Raw genomic sequence first — 21,244 nt, 5'->3', positions numbered from 1 at the left:
TCATCTTCATTACATTTTTCGTACCTGCCCCTTGCAAAGAACCCCAGGCTGGTTTCCTCAAAAGCTGCCCTCCAGCAACCTACAGAAGCCCTCTGTATCTTGTGTTGTGTTGTGTTTTTGAAGGTTTAAATTAATCTAACTTGACTTTCCAAGCAAATATCCAGGATTCGGTTCATTTCCAAATCCTGTGAGCAGAAGCTACAGGATTCACTTCATGTAAATATGGCCATCCAACTTCTTGACATACGAAAGGAAACACAATGAAGTCAGTCAGTCAGTGGTGCTTGACAGTAGTGTGGGAGAAGAGCCCAATGCATGAGTGATAGACCTTCCCATAGTGGCTACAGGTCTACTTACCAGATGAAGGTTGGAGCACACTCTGCTTCCTGGCTTACCTGTGGTCCTCAGCCTGGACTCTCTGATGGCTCTCTGCGATGACTGCACCAGCCTTGACCCGGCTTCTCCAGTGAATGTGGGCAGGGTTCTCCTAGTTGTCAGTGGGAATGTTAAATTTCTTGAGACCTTGCTTGACCTTATTTCTGTATCAAAGCTTTGGCCTTCCTCTGTGTTACAGGTAGTTCTTGAGTTGGCCATAAAGCACAACCTTCGGCAGATGATCTTGAGACATATACTCCACGTATCCCAGCCAGCAAAGCCTGCGAGTGTCCAGCATAGTCTGCATAGACTGTAGGCTGGTTCTCTCAAGGATCTCAATGTTAGTGATCAGTTGGTCTCAAGTTACCTACATGCAAGGTAAGTTTGCCAAAGGTGATAGAGGCTTTGCCTATTCTCGCATCAAGTTCTCTATCAAGGCTAAGTGAGCTGGTTAAAGTTGAGTCAAGATAGCAGAAGTGATCCACGTTGTCCAGAGCTTGCTTCATTATTGACACAGATTTTAGGTGGGATATTGGTGCCCACATTACAACTGTTTTCTTGATACTGATTACCATGCTGAACTTGATACATGCATCAGAGAACTTATTCATCATGATCTACAATTCATCAGATGAGTTACAAATGAAAGCATCATCATCTGCGAAGAGCAAATCCTGAATAATGAGCTCGGTGATGTGACTTTTGCTTCAAATTGTCTGATGTTGAACAAGCTGTCGTCCGTCCTTGATTCAATTAGTATGCTAGACTGATTGTTTCCAAAAGTGTGCTGAAGAAAAATAGAGAAAAAGATGCCAAGGCTGGTAGGGGCTAAGACACAGCCTGGCTTCATGCCAGTATCAATGCTAAACTCAGACATGTTTCATTTTCATCCTGGATAGTTTCCTTCATTCTCTCATAGAATTCCTCAGATAGGGAGAGCACTTTTTGTGGATAGCTAATTTTTGACAGGCTCTTGTATATACCATACTTGCTAACTGTGTCAAAGATCTTCTGTAGGTCAACGCATGCTAAATAGAGAGGTTCCTGTTCTTCACCGTTTTTTTTCTTGCAATACGTTCATTCTGACAGACATGTCAGTTGTGGAGCATCCAGCTCTGAACCCACACTGGCTCTCAGGATAAACTCTCTGAGCAAGGACTTGGAGTCTTCACAGTAGGACCCTTGCAAGCACCTTGCCAACCAGGCTGAGCAGAGATATCCCTCAGTAGGTGTTGCAGTCTTCTCTGCCCCCTTTAGTTTTGTATAAAGTCTTTATGTTTGCATCTTTCAGATCCTGGGGTATATGAATTTCTTCCCAGCAAGCTCAGAGAAAAGCGTGGATGTTGTTCACAAGCTTTCTCCTCCATGCCTTTAGAAGCTATGGAGGTAGCTGATCATTGTCTACTGCTTTCCCAGGCACAATCTCTTTGACAGCTTTCTCTGCATCTTCAAGAGTTGGTGTTTGGTGCAGCTCCTGCAGCGTTGAAAGTCACAGATAATGGCATCCTTTGAGTAGAGTTTTGTAATGCTCAGCCCGTCAGTTAGGATGATACCATCTTTTGCTTTCAGGTTTGTCGTCTTTTTACGAATTGGATTAAGTGCCTCTTTGAGTCCATCATAAGTATCATGAAGGTCCCCCCTTTCAAAGCAGGGCTGAATCTTTTTTGCACAGGTCTTGCCAATACTTCTGGGCACATTCTCTGGTGGCTTTCTGGATCGCAGCCTCACCCTCTTTGAACTTAAGAGTTCTGGACTTGGTTGTGGAAGTAAAGTTAGGCGAGCTTGCTTTTTCTTTTCTATGAGATGCTGCAAACCAGTCAGGTGGTTTTTTCTTTGTTGTTTCAAAGACATCCTTGCCAGTAGCCAGTGTCGTCTTGAAATTTCCACACAGGATGTCAGAAACAGGGGAATCAAGTGGATCATTTTCAGAAACACACTCAAGCGCACATTGAAACATTGCACAAGTGTCAGAATCCTTCCGGTTAGTAATGTTGAGGTGAAGTTTGCATTTTGTCTTCGCATAATGGATCTTTTTAAGATATAATTGGAGCTTGGCCCAGACAAGGGCACGGTCAGTGCCGCAATCAGTGCCACGCATTGATCGAACGTGCAGTACATCATGAATGTGTCTGCAATGGATCAGGATGAGGTCAAGCTGGTGTCACTTCTTGTAACCATTGTGAAATTAAGCCTGCAAGGCTTTTCTAGCCATCAGTAATTATTGTTCTACGTGAATCTACTTAAATGCGGATACCATGTTTCTACTTTTCACCTTTCATCTTCTCAGGAGAATTGCATGTATAAGGTATCTCCTGTCTGCCTCAAACGCCACCCAAAGGCAATATGCCAGTCATGTTCAGTTTCTTTTAAAATATACACCTTTGTTAAGTATGTATTGTATTCTTATGTGACCTAAAGTTTGATCCACTTTCTTAGAGGACCAGGAGAAATGTGTATGGAGCTCTGCAATATGTTTCATTCCAAAAGTTAGAACTGGAGCATGCTCCATGTTATATTATGAAACATATTGCAAATATATAGCTCCATCCTGCACAGACTGATGCACTTGCTTACTTCCAAATTCAAGAAAAGTCCTGCTGAACACTGTGGGGTTACTCACTAGAGCTGAACAAATAACTGATTTTTTGGTTTGGTGGCCAAACAAAAAAAGTCTATGGGGAAAAAAATTTGATGTGGTGTGAACCCAAACTGGTTTTTGTTGTCGTTGTTTTCTCACCAAACGAAAAACTGAAAAATGTCAGGTTAAAGGAAACATTTTAAACTTCATTTTGAAATGACATGGCTTGTTCTGAAGCAACATTTAGAAATGAAACTGTTCATTTATATACAATATTAACTGTTCATTTTGAAAAAGTTGAAATGAACCTTTTTGATTTAAAATTTTTTTTTTAAAATTTAGCAGAAACCAATAATTGAATTTGACCTGAATTCACAAACAGTTTCAGTCATCCCGAAATTGCAGTTTTTGGGTGAATTTACTATTCAACCAAACAGTTTTGTCCCACTCCGTTTTAAGTATGTGAATAGTAAAGGGTGTGTAGAATCTCTGCAGGTTTGGGACCTCTCTGAGTTTATTTTCCTATATTAAGATGTTCTCCTCTCATTATTGTTGCCTCCTAGACATTTAAAACATGAGGAATTGGCCCCCTATTGTTTTGCCACTTCATGTCAAATAAATTTTTCTGGCTTGAGGGAAAATAAATAAATAAAACACAGAACAATATCTCTCTACCACTGGCAAAAATATGCCAAAATGATTTGTCAGAACTTATCTAGCCTCAAAACATTTCCACCTTTTTTCTTTAAAAGATTATTTCCCCTCTTCCCCCCCATTCTCCCTTTACTTTCTGTTTCCAATTTATTTTTTTAAGTTCAGTGAGATAATATACCCACCTGGCCTGAGGAATTTGATATTTATCTTACAGTGAAAATGACATGCTTTATTGGGTTGAGGTAATACCTTGCAGGTTTGAGAATGTACATACATAAACAGTGTAATGAAAGTTTAACTAGACTTACAATTTTTAAATATCTGTGGTGCTAAGGATTGTTTGAAGCCTCTTTCAGTTGACACAACTCTCAGTTAATTTGGATTTCATTGAGAAATAATGAATCAGAACTGTGTTAGTTGCAGCTGTAGGCATCATTTTAGGGAACCTATTTCTGAGCTTTGCTTTCCTGCATCAATGAAAGCCAGTATGGACTCTATTATGACACCTTATACTTTTGGCACAAGAAACGTTATTTCTGTTAAACACTAGAGATAGCAATCTTCCTTTGTATGGGTCATGCTTTGTGGTAGTGTATGCAGGAAGAGTGAGAAAAAATAGCTTATGGGCAGAATTTATTTTTTGGAACCTGTTCAGAAATATGGAAAACTTTGAATAGTAGAGGAGAAAAAGAAAGGGATTATTTAGCAGAATGTAATTTTCCTTTCTGAGATGGGGTCAGGAGACACTTGGGAATCTGTTTTTCTCTAGAGTGTAATGAAAAGAGGGTTGACAACTCAAATAGGGCTCTATTTATTGTATTTTTTTTTACTGTTGAATAACACACAAATGAAAAACCTACCAGCAAAAATGAAATAAAGGTTCGTGATTCTATTCAAGATTTTTATAACAATCAGAAAAAAAAATGGAAAAACATATTGATCAAGCTACAAAATTAAAGTACAGTGGTTGCTGTTAAAAATGTTGTTTATTATTATTTGAAACTAATTAGTATTGCAGAGTACTACAGTTTGAAAGTTACTTTTTATTTGAAATGAAATGTCAATATTTTACTGGCAGCTGCTGTAATTAATGTTACAAAACTTTTCCTCGAAACCCTTTTTGTGCCTAGTCAGAACTCTCCGAGCTGCTTTTTGGACTAAAATTTGTCATGCTTGATATCTAGCCAAATTATTTTTAAAGAATATTTGAATAAAATTCCTTCACCAGTTTGTGAGTTATGGGAAAATGGAGGAAAAAACAAAAAAGAACAAAATCCAAAACAAACAAAAAACCCCATCATTTCCCCCTCATTATAATCCAAGCCTATAGCAGAATTGCTGACATTTGAAATATGGCAAGGATACCATCTCACTGAGTACTGGTGTCTTTGTTATGGGCCAACGAATGGGAAACAGGATGGGGAGGAGTTGAAAAATATTATAAGATATTGAAGAATCACTTCTGAACATGCTCAGTGGGCATTTGCTGAAAGCCTAACGTATCCCTATCCATCTTGTGATCCCCGCAGCTGCCAGGGCCCTGGGCTGGGGCTTGGAGGAGCAGGAAGACCTGAGCCCCCCCTTACCCTGGGCACCACGCATCCCTAGGTGGCACCCCATTCCCCCAATGTACTATTAGGCTATGCTGCCCTGACTGAAAGGGCAGCTTTTTTTTCGCCTCCGGCCCTTGGGCCCTGTTGCTCTGACCAAAAGGTCTGCTTTATTGATTCCGGCCACCAGCACTTGTTGCCCTCCGAACTAGGGCCATACTACAGATTTTGGCCACTAGGCCACACAGCCCAGACCACAAGGACAGCCATATTGACTTGGACAAAATCATTTATTGAATCAACACTGCAAGGGAATTTATATAGACCGTGGGATATTGTCGAAGTGATTCAGAAGATTATGTCCTATTTTCAAAAGTGATTTAGGTGCCTAATCCCTGCTGACTTCCAAAGAGATGTAGCCTTCTAAGTGCCTAACAAAGCTCAGCAAATAATTCATTTTTTTCAGTTCAGTGGCCAAACCAAAAAGTCAAAATATAATAATAAATAAATAAATGAAAAAAGTTTGATTTGAATGGAAACTGAATTTTTCTTATTTTGCCAAAACAAAAATAGCCTCTGTGAATTTTATTTTGTCTTTTTTTTTTTCATTCTTTTGTTTCAGGTAATTTTTTTTTGGTGGATTTCACTGGTTTTTTATTAGCTGAATTTCAAACCAAAAAGCCAGTTAAAAATAAAAAGTCACAATGTTTCATTTCAAAACAGTCAAAACAAAATGTTTTGAAACAAAGTCCAAATATTTTGTTTCAAAATGGCCAAAACAAACTGTTTTGCCTTTTTTGAATTTTTATTTCCATTTTTCTTTGGCTGAAACTCTTTTGTCCTGAATTCACGAATAGTTTCAATAACTCGAAAAATGCATTTTTCAGCAAATTACAGTTAGACATTTAGGAGTCTAAATTCCATTTAAATCTCTCTTCAAAATGAGATTTAGGTTCTTAAATCAGTTAGGTATTACAATGTTCAGCGCAGCAATGCCTAAATACTTTTAAAAATCTGGGTCTTGGTCATTAAGGTGCTTTTGAAAATTTTATCCCATATTTAATTATAAGTGGGACAAAATCCAGGACAAATCCGTGAAGTTAGTTGAAAGGTCTTCATGTTTTAGAGAAGAAGTGGTGGCTTTTAAGCCTTTTTAGCAATCATTCCGTGTTATTTATCAATTAGACACACTTTACTGAGCCACAGTACAAATGTAAATGGGGAAGCATCTTTCTAGTTACACGCAGCAGCCCTTTGCTAGCAAACTGTTAACTTTTTTCACGGCAATGGCTGCATGGATGGATAGCACTGCTGATTTCAGAATTGCCAATACCAAAGTCAATGGAGGATGAAAACAACCCAAAGTTTTTGGCCACAATGTGAAGCATGAATGCAAAAATCACTAACTACTCTACAGTTTAAAATTAAAAAGGGTGCATTAATTAGTCTGCACATTCTTGGCAAGACCAGCACTTGTCTGACAGAGACAGGTCAGAGTTATGCAACCTTACAAGAGTCCAGATTACATAGTGAAGGATAAAATGGGACATCTGTGTTAGGGCCGAGAAGCTGCTGGTATTAATTCTAGAGGCTGTCCATAGAACGTCCATCTGTGATTGCACCAATGTGACAGATAGATTGGTTTGCAAGTTAATTTTTTCTGTACTGTAACATCTATATTGATAACCAAATTCCAAAGTTTTATACCTTGTCAAGGCATCATGGGCCCCATCCTGTAAAAGGCAAAAAGCTCTTTGACTTGAATGGTGTAGCATTTTGCATCAGGGCCCTTTTACTTGCATGCATATAAACCAGTTTTCATGTAATTATTTATATCCGTCTTAGGTTCTCATATGAGCCCATTTAACAGAGCATCAGAATGCCTCACAATCTTTTAAGGTAGTTGTCACAGTGCAGAACATCTGCACCTGTACTTTCCCCTCATGGTCCAGCAAGGGCACCCAATCCCAGGCGTCCAGTTCCCAAGCCATTTCCTCCCTTGGGAGGAGACCCGTGTCTCTCTCCCACCTGACCGGCATATTTCCAGACTGCAAAATTTCCTGCCTACACTGTGAATTCCCCACCTAAGTCAGACTGCCTCAGCAGGCCTGCTTTGCCTTCTTTCATCAAGGGCCATAAACAGTGTAATTGCCACAGTTAAGTTACCACATAGCTCTTTCTAAGCATCACAGAGAAAACATAATACAAACAATAAAAGATTTTTTACTAATGCTAATAAGCTTACCAGAAATGACTCCCCCATCTCCATAAGGACTCTGGTTAGTGTCAGTCCTTCCAACCCTTCCCTAAGGTCTGAGACCTTCTCCTTGGACTGAAGGTTCTGTCCATTTGTTTGCTGGACCAGAACAAAGGCCCTGAGTCAGTTTAAACTCTGGCTATTTATCCAGAAGTTCTTTCTTTATCTATTGGTCTCTAGAGAATCCGGTTTGGACCAGAACATGGGAGCCTCTCCAGGTGATGGTACCTCTTGAGAGGCGTTATAAACTGAGTGAATTTGTCTAATCACGTCCCCCCACACACTGACTGTTCTTAGTTCCTCTGGAGGGCTGAGGTCACCCTCCTGCATGGAATTACATACAATCCCCACAATGATACATACATTTAATACTGTAAGATCTCCCAAAGATATTGCAGCAAATTGTTGTCTGTGTCACAGCAGTTATCTTTACAACACCCTTGTGAGGTAGGGCAATGCTGTTACCCCTATTTCACAGATGTGGAATTGAGGCCCAGAGAGACGAAGGGAGAGATTTTTCAAGGTATTTAGGTTCCTAAGGATGCAGATAGGCACCTAGTGGAATTTTTAAAAGCACTTAGAAGCCTAACTCCCATTGAAATCATCTTTGAAAATCTGGAGCTGAGTGACTAACCCAAGATCACAAATGGCAGAACACAGGTCTCCTGATTTCCAAGTTATCCCCTAACCAATGGATCATCCTTCCTCTCTCACTGGCTATCATTCTTCACCTTTCTGTAATTCTTGTAATCCTACAGAGTGCCTTTTACTCTTTCCTCCCCAAGTATAACAGGTAAAGTTATTGTGTGTCCCCTTATATTAGTTAACACTAATGCACTCCAGCCAATTTGCAATTTTCAAATTTGTCTAGAAAAGGGACTTTTTTATAAGACTGACAATATATTTACAGTCTCACTCCTTGCATTCCACTTGCTAACCATAAATTACTAACAGCAACAGGAATGTTATGGTTATGTACAATTCATCTCTTAGGCTCATAATGCCATAATTTTACTTTACATTTCACTGTGAATTTTATTCACAGAACAGTTGTATATTTTACTGTACCTCTAAAAAAACAAGGTGTGTTGGGGGGAGCAATTTTAAATTTGCATTAACATGCAAAAATATTCATATTGGGCCCGATTTACCCTAGTGCTTAAGCACATGCCCAACTTTAAGCATGCGACTAGTACAACTGATGTCAATAGACTCCTCAATTGTTTAAAATTATGTATGTGCCTGGCTGAATCTGAGTCATTTTGAACAGTTAGAATTTCCCTGGTTGAAATTTAATCCCCAATGCAGAAACTTCATACAAGGCCCTCCATGCAGCATTCAAGTCCTGTATTATGGGCTTAAATTGAACCTTTTTCACTGGGGTGTGTAGTCTGAAGCACTCCCTCCCAACTAGGCCTGAGGTGCTGGAATGGAAGCTTGTCATTTACAAGGCAATGAGATGTTCATTTCCATTTGTCCATTGAGTATTTAAAATGAAGATCCCTGTCCTCCACAGAATAAAGCTTGTCGTGACTCTTGGATTGGTGTTGGGAAGTCACTTGCACCTGGCCTGTCATCTTCCCCTCTCACTTTTACTTGTTTGTTCTTCCACAAGTGGGAAGTTGACCTTGATGACTGAGCAGACCTTCCGGTGACTCAAATGGAGCAGTGGCAAGCTCTTGTATACACTCACATGGCCCTTCCTTATTCTTTATGCCTAGCAGTGGGATCTTTGCTAACTTTTATGTAGATTTTCTCTGAGAAAGGGATGCAGAGTCAAACCCTCTGTGTCCTACCTATATATATATATATAATCTTTCATTACTTTCTCCTAATCATGATTGCAATTTATTTCTATAATCTGGGGAGATTATTACAATTGTATTGCAATTCTTTATCTGCTTTGTGCATTCCCATCCTTTCATGATCTATGTAGTATTAGCTACCTCTCCTCTAATTACATCTCCCTGATTCTTCAGCAAATCTTTTAAGGCTGCATTAATCAACTGAATTCAGAATGGAGAGCACCTAAGGTATTTCATACAAAGTCTCAGATTGGATTTAAATTGTGCTCTCAGAAATGAAAGGCAATTTCCTAAAGATTTTTTTAACTTAACTTCAGAGCCTCACAAATATATTTTATTTTGATAGTCCTCAAAAAGAAGAGCACTCTTTATTGCCAATACGTTATGCTTTCAGGTGTATTCGGTTTACACCACTAGGGCAGAAAAGAATCAGTACTATATCAAACAGCATTTAAAGGAGCTTTCAATAGCCACCTGGGAACAATAAATAAGCTACAAGCTTGCTACAAAAGAGTATAGTTTATATCTCCATGAAGAAAAAATCTTTCGTACTCATAGTTTTGAGTTCCAATACTTATAGCTGACTTTTGTCAAGTTAGACGCTCTGCAAGTGAATAGGAAGTTATTATTTTACTCAAGGAGAGACAGTATATAGAACATTTTATAGCATGACAATAGATCTGCAAAGAGTTTGCTACAAAACCTGACATAAGAAATTTGCCTGGCTCTGGATTTTGTTACAAACTCAGAACTCAGGCCAGGATCATCCAAATGTCTCACAAAATTTTCAAGTTAAACTGTATCCAGATTCAAGTTAATCTGGACCCACCTGAAGGAAAACTTGGACTGATTTATGTTTTTATATAAAAATTCTGTGAAATTTGTGACTTCATCTTGTTTTGTTATGCAACCAGGTGGAAATTTTGATTGAATTGTACTTTGAGATTCATTTTGGCTTCAAAGTTTAAATAAATCTTGGAGGATGCATACTGTAACAAATCCAGGGCTGTAAATGCATAGGAATATAGGAATTGCCATACTGTATTAAACATTATTTCAGTATCCTCTCTCTGAGGGTGGCTGGTAGCAGCCACTTCAAAGGAAGAAACCCTGTAACAGGCAACTATGGCATAAACTGCATCCTGGAAAGTTTCTTCATGATCCCAAATACTTAAAGGTTATCTTCAGCCCCACATCTTGGATACTACTTTAAACTTCACTATAAACTCAAGGCAAAGGGCCAGATTGCAGAATTTGGGGACTTAAAACACACACGTGGCCAAATTCTGCTTCTTTTTAAAACAGTAGCAGTCTGAACAGAATTTGCCCCCCCATGTTTATCGCTTAAGATGCAAGAAAAATCTGTTTATAGTAACTTTCTAATACATGACTTCTTCTAGTATATCTTGTGTAGGGTGCAACTGCTAGAGGATAACATGATCAACACATTTGTGCAGGTCAGACATTCCAACCAGGGGAGGACAGTAGTGACACATGGGGCCGGATAGGGAGTGGCAGTGGTACAAAGGGGTCTTAATAGAAATGCAAATCTTGTCCACACATATTTAAGGCCCCTGTACCATAAACAAATTTTTATGTGACGATTCTCAGGTGAATAGTCCCATTAGTTTGAAGGGTTTGCAGAATTAATATGAATATTACCCACCCTGCGTTGCACATAACTGAGGGAAATATTTTATTTTAACAGTAAACCACGTTATTTTTCCTCAGCTCTAATTCCTACCTCTCTCTGAAGGGGGAATTGGATATAAAAATACAAATGAGTGCTAACATCATGAGTAATAAAAAAGAAAAGCAATTGGAAACCCTGACTATATTATTATCAAATTTAGTGGAAAGTGTCAAAGGAGAAAAAAAATCTTTACTTAAAGGATTTACAGCATCTGTTTAACAATGAACAATGGAAGTTGGAGTTAAAGGTGTAAATGTTAGGAGGTCAGGACAAATATATTGGGCTTCTATCTGAGCATTAGGCCACAAATTTTAAACTTTATAGTTGTGACTTATCCTGACTTAACAGAAACAATGAATTCATGGTTCTTTAAGTTCAAAGTATCTACATTAGTGAAGCAATAATTCTGCATTTTTAGCACATTTGTGACATTGGGTCTACAAACAGGAGCAATGCAATAGCAAAATGACCCTAAATGAATCAGGCTGGCAGCAGTTTATTTTGCACGAGAGAGAGAGAGCGTAGCGTCTCTTTTCAAAATAACAGAAATTAAAAGGCGCAAAACTCTTATGATTTCCCATGTTTAGGTGTGTTTTTATTTGTGAAATATTTTACTGGACTAGAAGAAAAAAGCACCCTCTGATGTTTTCGGCCCCCCTGGGAAATCTTTTAAAATGACACTAGTAAATATTTATTTTACAATAGCACCTAGAGGCTCTACTCGAGACTGAGGCCTCATTGTGCTAGGTACTGTACAATCACAGAGCAAGACAGTTCCTGCCACTAACTGCTTACAATTTAGATTGGCAAAGGATAGGCATTCAGGACCAAAGCATCTGAAATGCATATTATGTTTCCTACATTTATCAAGATACCAAGTAAAAATGTATTCAGACACGTTTAAAAAAAAAAGTTAATTTTTGACCCAATAAAATGTATTAGGGGGCAGATGCTATCCCTAGCCCCAGTTGAAGGACTTGGACTGGGTGCTGAGAATTCTTCTAGTCCACAGTGGTCACATATCAGATATGTCTGCTAATCCACCTTTGGAGGAGGTTTTGATGTTCTCTTGTCTCTATTCTATAGCCCACCCGCAAAGAACTGCTATGTATGGTCACGTCTCATTGAAAAGGCAGTCTGCAAAGCATAGGAGATGCTAGTGGCATTAGTCCCACATGCAGTGGAAATGCACAGGTTTCACTGCACCACGGATCTCCAACTCCAATAGAAGAGGGAGCATGATTTGCCCTTAAGTATTTAAAAATTTCTAAATAAATACTAAAAAAGAGGGATTGTTATTATGTCCCATTTATACCATGGTAACAACCAAAGACCTAATGGGATGGCAACCTCATTGTGGTAGGGGCTTTACAGTCACCTTCTCCACCCCAAAGAGTTTACAAACTATGACCTTGATCGAATCTATGAGCAGTGGTACAAATCCCTGTACCTGAAAGACTTGCATCAAAGGGGTTACACATGGACCCCGGAATCTGCTCACCCTGATCCAGTTGCAGGACATTGATCCAAACCGACCATGCTCAATTTAGACTTTGCCAATCCTGTGCAGAAAAGGGTTTGTAATGGAAATTCTGACAATGCCAGAATTATAGTGTAATAAATCGCACTCACCTAATGCTTTATTGGAAGGAAACTCAGGGAATGCACATCCCCAAAATGAAGGAAATTGTGCCTAAAATATTAGAGATGTATTGACATTTTCAGAAATAATTCAAAAAGCCATCTGTGCTTTTAATGCTCCGTGAGGCCCACAGATATGTTAGACTTGGCACAGCTTCTATGTGCTTCAGTAACTTTAGATTAGGGTAAGTTCTTTTTGGAATGATAGCAGTTATCTGGCTTGGGGAAAAATCTTCAAGTTTTAATGAAGACGTTATAGTAATTTGTGTGTGCTATGCTCTCTCTTCATTATGTTGCCTCAAGTAACTCAAACACTGGGGTGAAAACACAGGAAATCTGAGCTACGCAAAATGCTATAGGCTTCTTAAATGAAAACTGGGGAGAGGCGTCTAAAATGTTATCTGCATTCTCTAAAAACATTTTCATTGAAGCAGGATGCATGTATCATGGACCAGTTTCTGTTTTCATTCACCCTGGTGTAAGGGCTTCTTGTACTTAAACATATCTGTAACTTTTTATGCATGTTAATAGTCCCATTGGCTTCAGTGGGACAGCTCGAATGAGCAAAATTCAGCACGTGCTTAAATTGTTGTAGGATTGGGACTTTAAGCCCTGATCCTGCAAACACTTACTCCTATGTTCGTTGCGCATTGAGTGTCCCAGTGAAATCAATGGCACCATTTGTGGCATTTAAAGTTACTTTAGATCATAGTTTATCAACCTGGGGGTACGCGAGACACAGGCCGGGGATACCCGTGGGAAAACTGAGTGAAGGGGAGGCGGGCGGCAGCTGCTGACTTCTGGGGAAGTTGGGCAGCAGCAGCCTGCTTCCCACCCGGTCCCAGGTCCCAGCTGGGAGTGGGGTGGCAGCTGCCACAGTCCTGGGAAGCCAGGCTGCAGCCGCCTGCTTCCCGCCAGGTCCCAGCTCCCAGCTGGGAGCCCAGTGGCAGCCTTCTGAGTCTCGCGAGCTGGGTGACAGCCACCTGCGCCCCAGCTCCGAGCCAAGGGACAGCCTCCAGCACTCCGGCTTGAAGACAGGCAACAACCCCTTGCTCACATCCCTGTGTCCCAGCTGGCGCAGAAGCCTCCTCTGCCCCAGCTGGGATTGGGTGGCAGTCTCCCACCTCCCAGGTTGGCAGCCAGGTGGCAGCCGCCTGCAACTTGCCCAGGTGGCAGCTCCCCTCCCTGGCTCAAAGCCCAGTGCCCAGAAAACTTGTCAATTTCACTGCTCTAACTGAGCAGTGAAATTGACAACTATGACAGCCCCAGATTTTACCAGTTACCTTCTTTTCCTGTTTCTCTCTCTCACCCTTCTTCCCTGTCTCTCTCTCACCCCTTCCACCTCTCAAATCTATGGCAAAAAAATTGGCACGGCGCTTTATATTCCCCTAGCTTTGGCCAACATCTCCTCTAGTCCAGTTACATACTTGAGTTGTGCAGCCCTGGTGTAAAGGTGGTAACCCTACCCACACTAGATCTGACATCTGTCCTATCACGGCCTTATATACTCAGCCCTTCTTCCAATATATGGCTCACATTAGTCTGTAAATATAAAATCCCATGAAATATTGAGTGTTGGGGTACCTATTTAAATGTTCAGAAGTTAGGGGGTCCTTGCTACTTAAAAGGTTGAGAAACACTGCTTTAGACGGTAAATTCTTTGTGGCAGGGATAGTCTCTTATAATGTGTTTCTCCAGTGCCTAGCACAAAGGAGCCCTGATCTCAGTTGTTGCCTTTAGTTATTACTGTAAAACAAATTATATATATATAAATAGATAGATAGATACACACACAGGATAAGCAAACATCTTAAATCCATACTAAAATAACTCAAAATTTTTACCATATCAATCCAACATGGAAATCTTGGAAGAACAACTAACCTTGTGAGATATTTGCCATTATAGGCTGATATCTCTTTTAAAAGCCTGCAAGGTTTTCTTTAAGCCAAATGAGAGATTAAGCCCTTGCATACAAACAAAGGCTGTATCCTGGGCTATGCTGAATCGTGTGCTGAATTCCACCTTCATGAAATGTTTTTAACCCATGTCTGTGTGAATATGTGTGCACACCCACAATGCACAGATGTTTCATGTGGTCTGTATTTCAGATCATTATGTAATTCAAGGGGCACATGTTTGCATGGTAAAATGTTGTTGTGCTATTGGGTGGAATCCTAGTTTTATGGAGGGGTCATACTGTGTTCATTTTTCTCTCTTCTTTTTCAGTTAATTTGTTTTGGTCAGGAATCAAGGCAACTTCAGCTTTTGCCCATATTGTGTATCAGAGTTGCAGAAATAAATTAGTAGAATTTTACCAAGACAATATGTAAATACAGCTCAACCTTCTTTGCACTGACCATTTGATTGCCAATTGGTTTGGTTCCCACATCCAACACAAGTACAGTGGAAACGGTACTTCTTTAAAAGTCACATTCGTCTAACATTCCCCTCTCCGTAAACTGAGAATTTTTTCTGTTTTTAATTCAAGGTTTTGATAGTAAGCCAACTGACAAATATTTATTTGATGAAGGTTTCCATTCATTAGTAAAATGAGAAAAAATGAATCTATAATAGCTCATAACTGCCCCATTAAACAGCATTAGTTATCCATTTGAGAGCTAATAATGTAAAACACAATTTTCAGACCACCAGATGTTGATGAATAAACTGGTGCTAAATCTGTGGCAATAAAGCAATAAACAGGTCAGAGGTCAATTAGCTCCACCAGAAAGAAGCAACCCACTGGGGAAGAAGAATCAACACACTGATTGATGCTTGCAGGGTGACTGACTGATATTTTATTCATAGTTATCCACACACAGCGAAGAATGACTAAGATCACTCAGAATTTATGGTTGCTTTTGTCCAATAAAATAACATTGGATTACCAATACGATTTATCATTTTATTACAGTAATGACTACAGGCCTCAGTCAGGTGCTGTACAATGATATAGAAATGGACAATCTCCTCCCCAGTCTAGGGGTCAAATCCTTGCCCCATTGAAATCAATGGCAAAACTCCCATTGTCTTCAATGGGCCCGGATTTTACCTTAGCTTCAGATCCTATAAAAACTTCTGAACATGCTTCACTTTACACACACTCCAACTGAAGCCCATAGGACTATACACAGGTACTGGGAAAGGGAAGTTTTAAGCACCTGCTTAAATTCATCCCTATTCAGGGAAGCACATAAGCACATGGTTAACTTTTAGCATGTGCTTAAGTCCTGCTGATTTAGGTTAGGTTGCTGATGTGCTGAGTCCACAGCCTATCAAGATGACAAATATTGCTTCATTGTTTTCTCGTACTCTTCTATCTGTCAGTCTGTATCCATGTGTTGTCTCTTGTCAGATTGTAAACTGTTTGGAGCAGGGACTCTCTTTATCAGGGGCTGCTGAGCACCATTTAAAGTGTGGAGAGGCAGTGGTAGATTAACGCACATGCCCAGGGGCCCTGATCCATTTGGGGACCACAAAGCACAGCCCTTGCCAGTACCACTCTGTGCCTGCCGGAGGCTTGCAGTTTGTGGGGACAGTGCCACTCCCCCCGCTCCCCAAACTATGTCCATGTTAAAAAGTGAGGAGCATGGGTTTTTATGGGGCATGGGGGACCCAAATGTTTGTGCCCAGGGCTCCAATAAATCTTACTCCACCTCTGTGGAGAGGCATAGATTTGACGCTTCCAACTGGTCCTCCTCTTCCCCTCTGACACTCCTTCCCCCACACCAGCAGCCTAACACCCCCACCCCCTCCACTCAGGAACCTCTACACCCAACTCCTCCAAATCTGAGTGAGTGGTGTTGCGACCTGGTGCACTGGGTCACAGTGCCACCCCCACCCCTCGTGACAAGGGGTGTCCAGGCCAAAGTTGCATGAGTGGGCATTGTAACGTAGCAGAAGGGTGCAGGTTTGGCCCAGGCAAAAAGTGGTCGGGCCATGGCCTAGGTAGTCCTCTCACCCCAGCTCTGCAGCCTGTGTTTGTACAGCACCTGGCACAATGGGGTTCTGGTCCATGACTGGGGCTCCTGGGCAGTATGATAACAGAAATAATAAAAAATAATAATGATTTAACATGACTTAAGCACACATCTAAGCCTTTGCAGAATGACAGCCTGAAAAACTTGACATAATAGATGATGAAACAAATAAGGGTGTAGAGAGAGGGACTGGAAAAGGGAGGATAGGATAACAGCAGAGACTAACTTTATGCCCAAATCATAGCCAGTCAGTGGTGGCCAGTCATTGTTCATCATTTCCATTGTACATAAGTCACCTTGAGATACTTGAAGCAAGTGAATAAAGTTTTCTGTTCAAAGATATCTTTTTGAATAATTCTGCAGAACTTAATCAACTTTAAAAAAAAAAAATCACCCATTTCATTCTGACCTATCACCTTTCCTGGCATTTAAATCCTGTGCATATTGAGTTAAGCTATGTTAATGTATTTCCCTAATCACTCTAAGGTCCGCTGTGCTATGTTCAGTGGGAATGTGATGTGACAAAGAATAGAGGAAAGCGGGCACAAGCACAGTTTTGGTTGGAGACATTGGCAGACTTTAATTACAAGTACAAGTATCTCAAATATCCAGTTTCTTTAAGTCATACCCTGGTTCTTAAAGGGAGCATTTATTTTCATTTTGCCCTGTCTCCCACAAAAGAGATGATCCTATTATCCACCAGAATTAGAAAGTAGACTTCAGGGAGAAGAGAAAATAAATATTTGTCAGGCAATACAAACTATAATCAGAAGCCAGCCATGAGGTCATAGAACTGTTAACAGGTATAAGTTAGGTGATAGGGATCAAGTATGCTTGTGCCATTTGGGTGACTGATCATCTTTGATATATTTAGAGTTTTCTTTTTAGGAAATAATAGATCATTATTTTTCTGCCTGAATAGCTGTTTCCTTCTTTTTTGTGTACAATACAATAGGTATCACTTACGTAAAAAAAGCTTCTTGTCAAATCCTAGCATGATGTTTTAGTCCCAAATTTGCATTTTGAGGACATTTTCTGCAGTTTGCCATGTGAATTACACTATATATGTGGCAGATTATCTGAATCAGGCAGGATTTTGAGGGAGATAAAATCTTACTGTATGCAACTGAATAGAATCACTTTTTGAGCTTTCTAAGTAGAGCTTTGCATTTGTTTTCACAGTTCTAAAAATTCCAAGTAACACATTTTTCTCCTCAGAATAAACCTCTGCTTCAGAGAAGCCCACTGGGTACAATTAGTAGTGATGGTAGAAATACTCACAGTGAAAGGTGAAACTGCTTGAAATCTGAAGGGGTTTAATCTTGAATTAATGCCACAATCCTGCAAACTCTGATGCATGGAAACAAATTAAACACACGGAAGCAAATTAAGCTAAACCAAAGACATGTCCACAGTTATTACTAATAACAGCATCCATAAAAGGAGTTATACTGGTATAACTACAGTAGTATAATTATACCCGTATAATAATGCTAGCAATTTTCCTCTGTAGACAATTACTACAATATGACAAACTCCGTAGGCTGCCGTATGGGCCACAGCACTACTTCAGATCGTCACAATAATGACTGGTGTATCCGTGCCACTGCTGCCCCCAGCTCCATCCTGACACATCCCTATATTAGGGCTTGCCTGTGCATCCTTATAAAGCAGCCTCTTATAAGGCCTTATAAAGCAGCAGTGTCTTCTGCAGTGCCTACTCCAGGGCATTTCTCTCTCAGCCCACTGTAGAGCTTTTTAAGGCCACTTTATGCCACTCTGGCCTTTTATAAAGGGGCCGTAATGGGGTTGAATATCTTACCCACTGTCTTTAATGTGCTACAGGAAACTCAACTGCCAAACCATGTTTGATTATTAATTATTTGGTTGGATAGATAAAGAAACCCAAAGCATCCAAGAGCTGTAGTGTTGGGGGTATTGATGTGCAAGTTGCATGGTCTGGTCTGGGTTCATGTTTTCTGAAACTGTAGCTTTAAAAGCAATGAGAGGAGGCCTGGGGCATGAAGGAAGCACTGATGGAAGGAGAGAGTCAGGTAGCTGGTAAACAAAGAGCGTCTCTATATTGGAGCTGCAAGGCGCTAAAAATAAAAATGCAGCCATGGCAGTGCAAGGGGAGTAGCTGCCCTGAGATCCTTTCTCCCTTAGTAGTTTCCTAACTATGCAGGAGAAAAGCACTTTCAAAATGATGGTTGTGGACTTCTCCTCTTTTTCTGTTATATCATCTCAGACTTTCTGATACTTTACAAAGAAAACATGTAAATGTTCTATGCTGGGGTTAATTTCATGTAACCCTCTCTTTCTTCCTTTTACAAAAAAATAAAACAACTGAAAAAATGGCTTTTTTGATGTATCCTCTATCATCTCTCCCACGTATATACAAATCTGCAGAAACACACACTCTCTCTCTCTCATTCTTCCTCAAAAGAGACCAGAATGTATCAGACTCACTGCAGTAGGCAATATTTTTTTTTTCATATTACATCCTTGTATCTTAATCCTGATATTAATATCTGAGTATTTCTTCTTCGGATCGGTGACTCCTTACTTCTGACTTGCATTTGTGGCGAAACAGGAAGTTAAATTGAAACAAGGACAATTGACTATTACTGGGCAATACTGAAGTTTGAAAAACAGAGGAAAAAATGATCATAATTCCAGCATGTTTCCCAGTGTAGCATGTGCACGTGCGCACTCTCACACACAGAGTACATTTAACAATACTGGCGGCTGTGTTTGAGCGCCTCCGAATTTATAAATATGACCTCTCGTCGTATGGCTTTCTCTCCTGTCATCTTTCATGTTCTGTTTAGTCAGGACACAAGTAAGCATTTTAGAAAATGCAGCCTTCAACTGGGATGCATATTTTTAAATGAATTGTAAAAATCTGTCTGTGTGGTGCAGTGTTTTGAATAGGGAGTGCATTTATGGAGAGTCAGGAGTTCTATATTATGTCTCTTGGCATGTGCCCTGAGAGCTCTCTCCGAGCCAGCTTCTAAGTCCCCTGGCAGCTCACTTATACAGTCCTGTCAATTCATATATGTCAGAGCTGCAGTTCTAAAAGAATGACTGGTGAGAGCTGTCTCTCAGCCATGACATCCCTTGCATTCTCCTTGAACTTTGATCAGGGTTTGGGCTATGCAGAAAATCCAATCTGCTCCTCTGCCCCTCATGCTGTTAATGATGTGATAAGAAAGGAGGGGAAGAAAAACAGGGTAAAAAATTGCACTTATTTTTCTTTGTCATTTTTTTCTCTCTTTTTATTAGTTGCTTCAACTTTCCAAAGTAGAAGTTCAAATACAGGGTAATTAGTTTTTGCACCAGGCATTCATCTAGCTGGAGAGTCATTTACAATTAAAATATTTTAAGACCTAGGTGAAATGTTGCTAATGATTTGCTTTGTCAGGTCATTAGGTAGCTGCAGGCTTCACTGAAGGTACCAAGAGCTCGTTCTCAGCATGACCACTGAAGAAGCCTTGTCTTTATTTCTGATAATCTCACACTTGCTTTTTATAACATCATTTTAAAGATAAAAAATCTCATATGATGTGGGAGTGTGGTGGGCAGAGACAGGTATAAACAGACTAAGCAATTACTTAGGGCCCTGAGCACCTCAATGGGGCCCCCATTCGCTTTTTATTATGCGTTGTGTGGGGGAAGAGGGCAAAAATATTGCTGTCTAGAGCCCCCAATGGGCTAGCACCACTTCTGGGTGCAGGAGTGCAAAGAAGTGAATTAATGCTGCCAGTTTCTGGGTGCAGCACATAACACCACCAGCCCAAATGAAATGCAACTGATCCAGATACTCAGTATCTTCCTTGGGCTTCTAATAATTAATTTCTCCTTGTGTTTCTTTAATAGTGCTGTTTATACCGATTTTACTCCCTACAGGGTATAATTCCACTTCATACTGCAGCACAATAAACATTCAATAGTGAACAAGATGGAGGAATCTGAGAGAGGATTGTTTTCAAGTAACATTTTCTTTTATAAGAAGTCCAAGGCCTGGGCCTTCCATAAAGCACCAAGATCTTTGCTCTTTTACAAAACTGAAACTCAAGACTTGTCAGCATGGCAACTTACTGCCTGGCAAGTCAGGGTGTCGATCTACAGTGCACCACCTTGCTGCGCGGTAATGTCCTGTGTGGCCACTGCAACAGCACAGTGGAAATCCTGCAGCGTGGATTGGTGTACAGTATTACTATACTTTGCTGTATGCCCACAAAGGACATTACTGAGTGGCAAGCTGGTGCACTATAGATTCACACCCTAGCTTGCCGTGCAGTAACTAGCTTTGTAGACAAGCCATCAGTCATAAGCAGGACTATTCAGGATGTTTGGAAGAGGAACTACTTTACTTGAGTGTAGCTGGAGTTATTTAGGCCCTTCATCCCCATCCCAGTTTTGTGTTGAGCCCAAACTCCACTCACTGCAGGATCAGGGAGCCCTTGCCTGTCTGTTTATCTAATCTATCTACTAATCTATCCTTCCTAAATCCCTGAAATTCAGTCTCCATACACTGGTGGCCAACAAAGACTGGAGAGAACCCACTTTGTACTCTGACACACTAACTCTTTCTATTCTATCCTATACAGGTTTTTATAGCTCTCATTTCACTGTAGTATCTGAGCGACTTCAAGTAGTGCATGAAGCTACATGACTACACATCTGTCACTTGTCATTTGTTTGC

At 40.3% G+C, this 21,244-nt stretch overlaps 2 long non-coding RNA genes across 3 annotated transcripts in view; one reads left to right on the top strand and one right to left on the bottom strand.

Annotated features, from left to right (window-relative positions):
* The window catches only part of LOC137155012 (uncharacterized), a 234,411-nt gene that overhangs the window by 171,382 nt on the left and 41,785 nt on the right, over nucleotides 1-21,244 (top strand). The gene's annotated exons all lie outside the window — the stretch shown is intronic.
* The window catches only part of LOC137155013 (uncharacterized), a 50,314-nt gene that overhangs the window by 26,820 nt on the left and 2,250 nt on the right, over nucleotides 1-21,244 (bottom strand). The window contains exon 2 of the long non-coding RNA XR_010920322.1: nucleotides 17,818-17,886. This is a non-coding gene — a long non-coding RNA (uncharacterized lncRNA). The remainder of the gene's footprint in view (nucleotides 1-17,817; nucleotides 17,887-21,244) is intronic.

This window comes from Emydura macquarii, unplaced genomic scaffold (genome assembly GCF_026122565.2).
Source record: "Emydura macquarii macquarii isolate MOO-44397 ecotype Brisbane River unplaced genomic scaffold, CSIRO-AGI_Emac_v2 contig_1348, whole genome shotgun sequence".
NCBI lineage: Eukaryota > Metazoa > Chordata > Testudines > Chelidae > Emydura > Emydura macquarii.
Note: the sequence above shows the minus strand (reverse complement) of the source record. Positions and strands in the feature narration are given on the sequence as shown.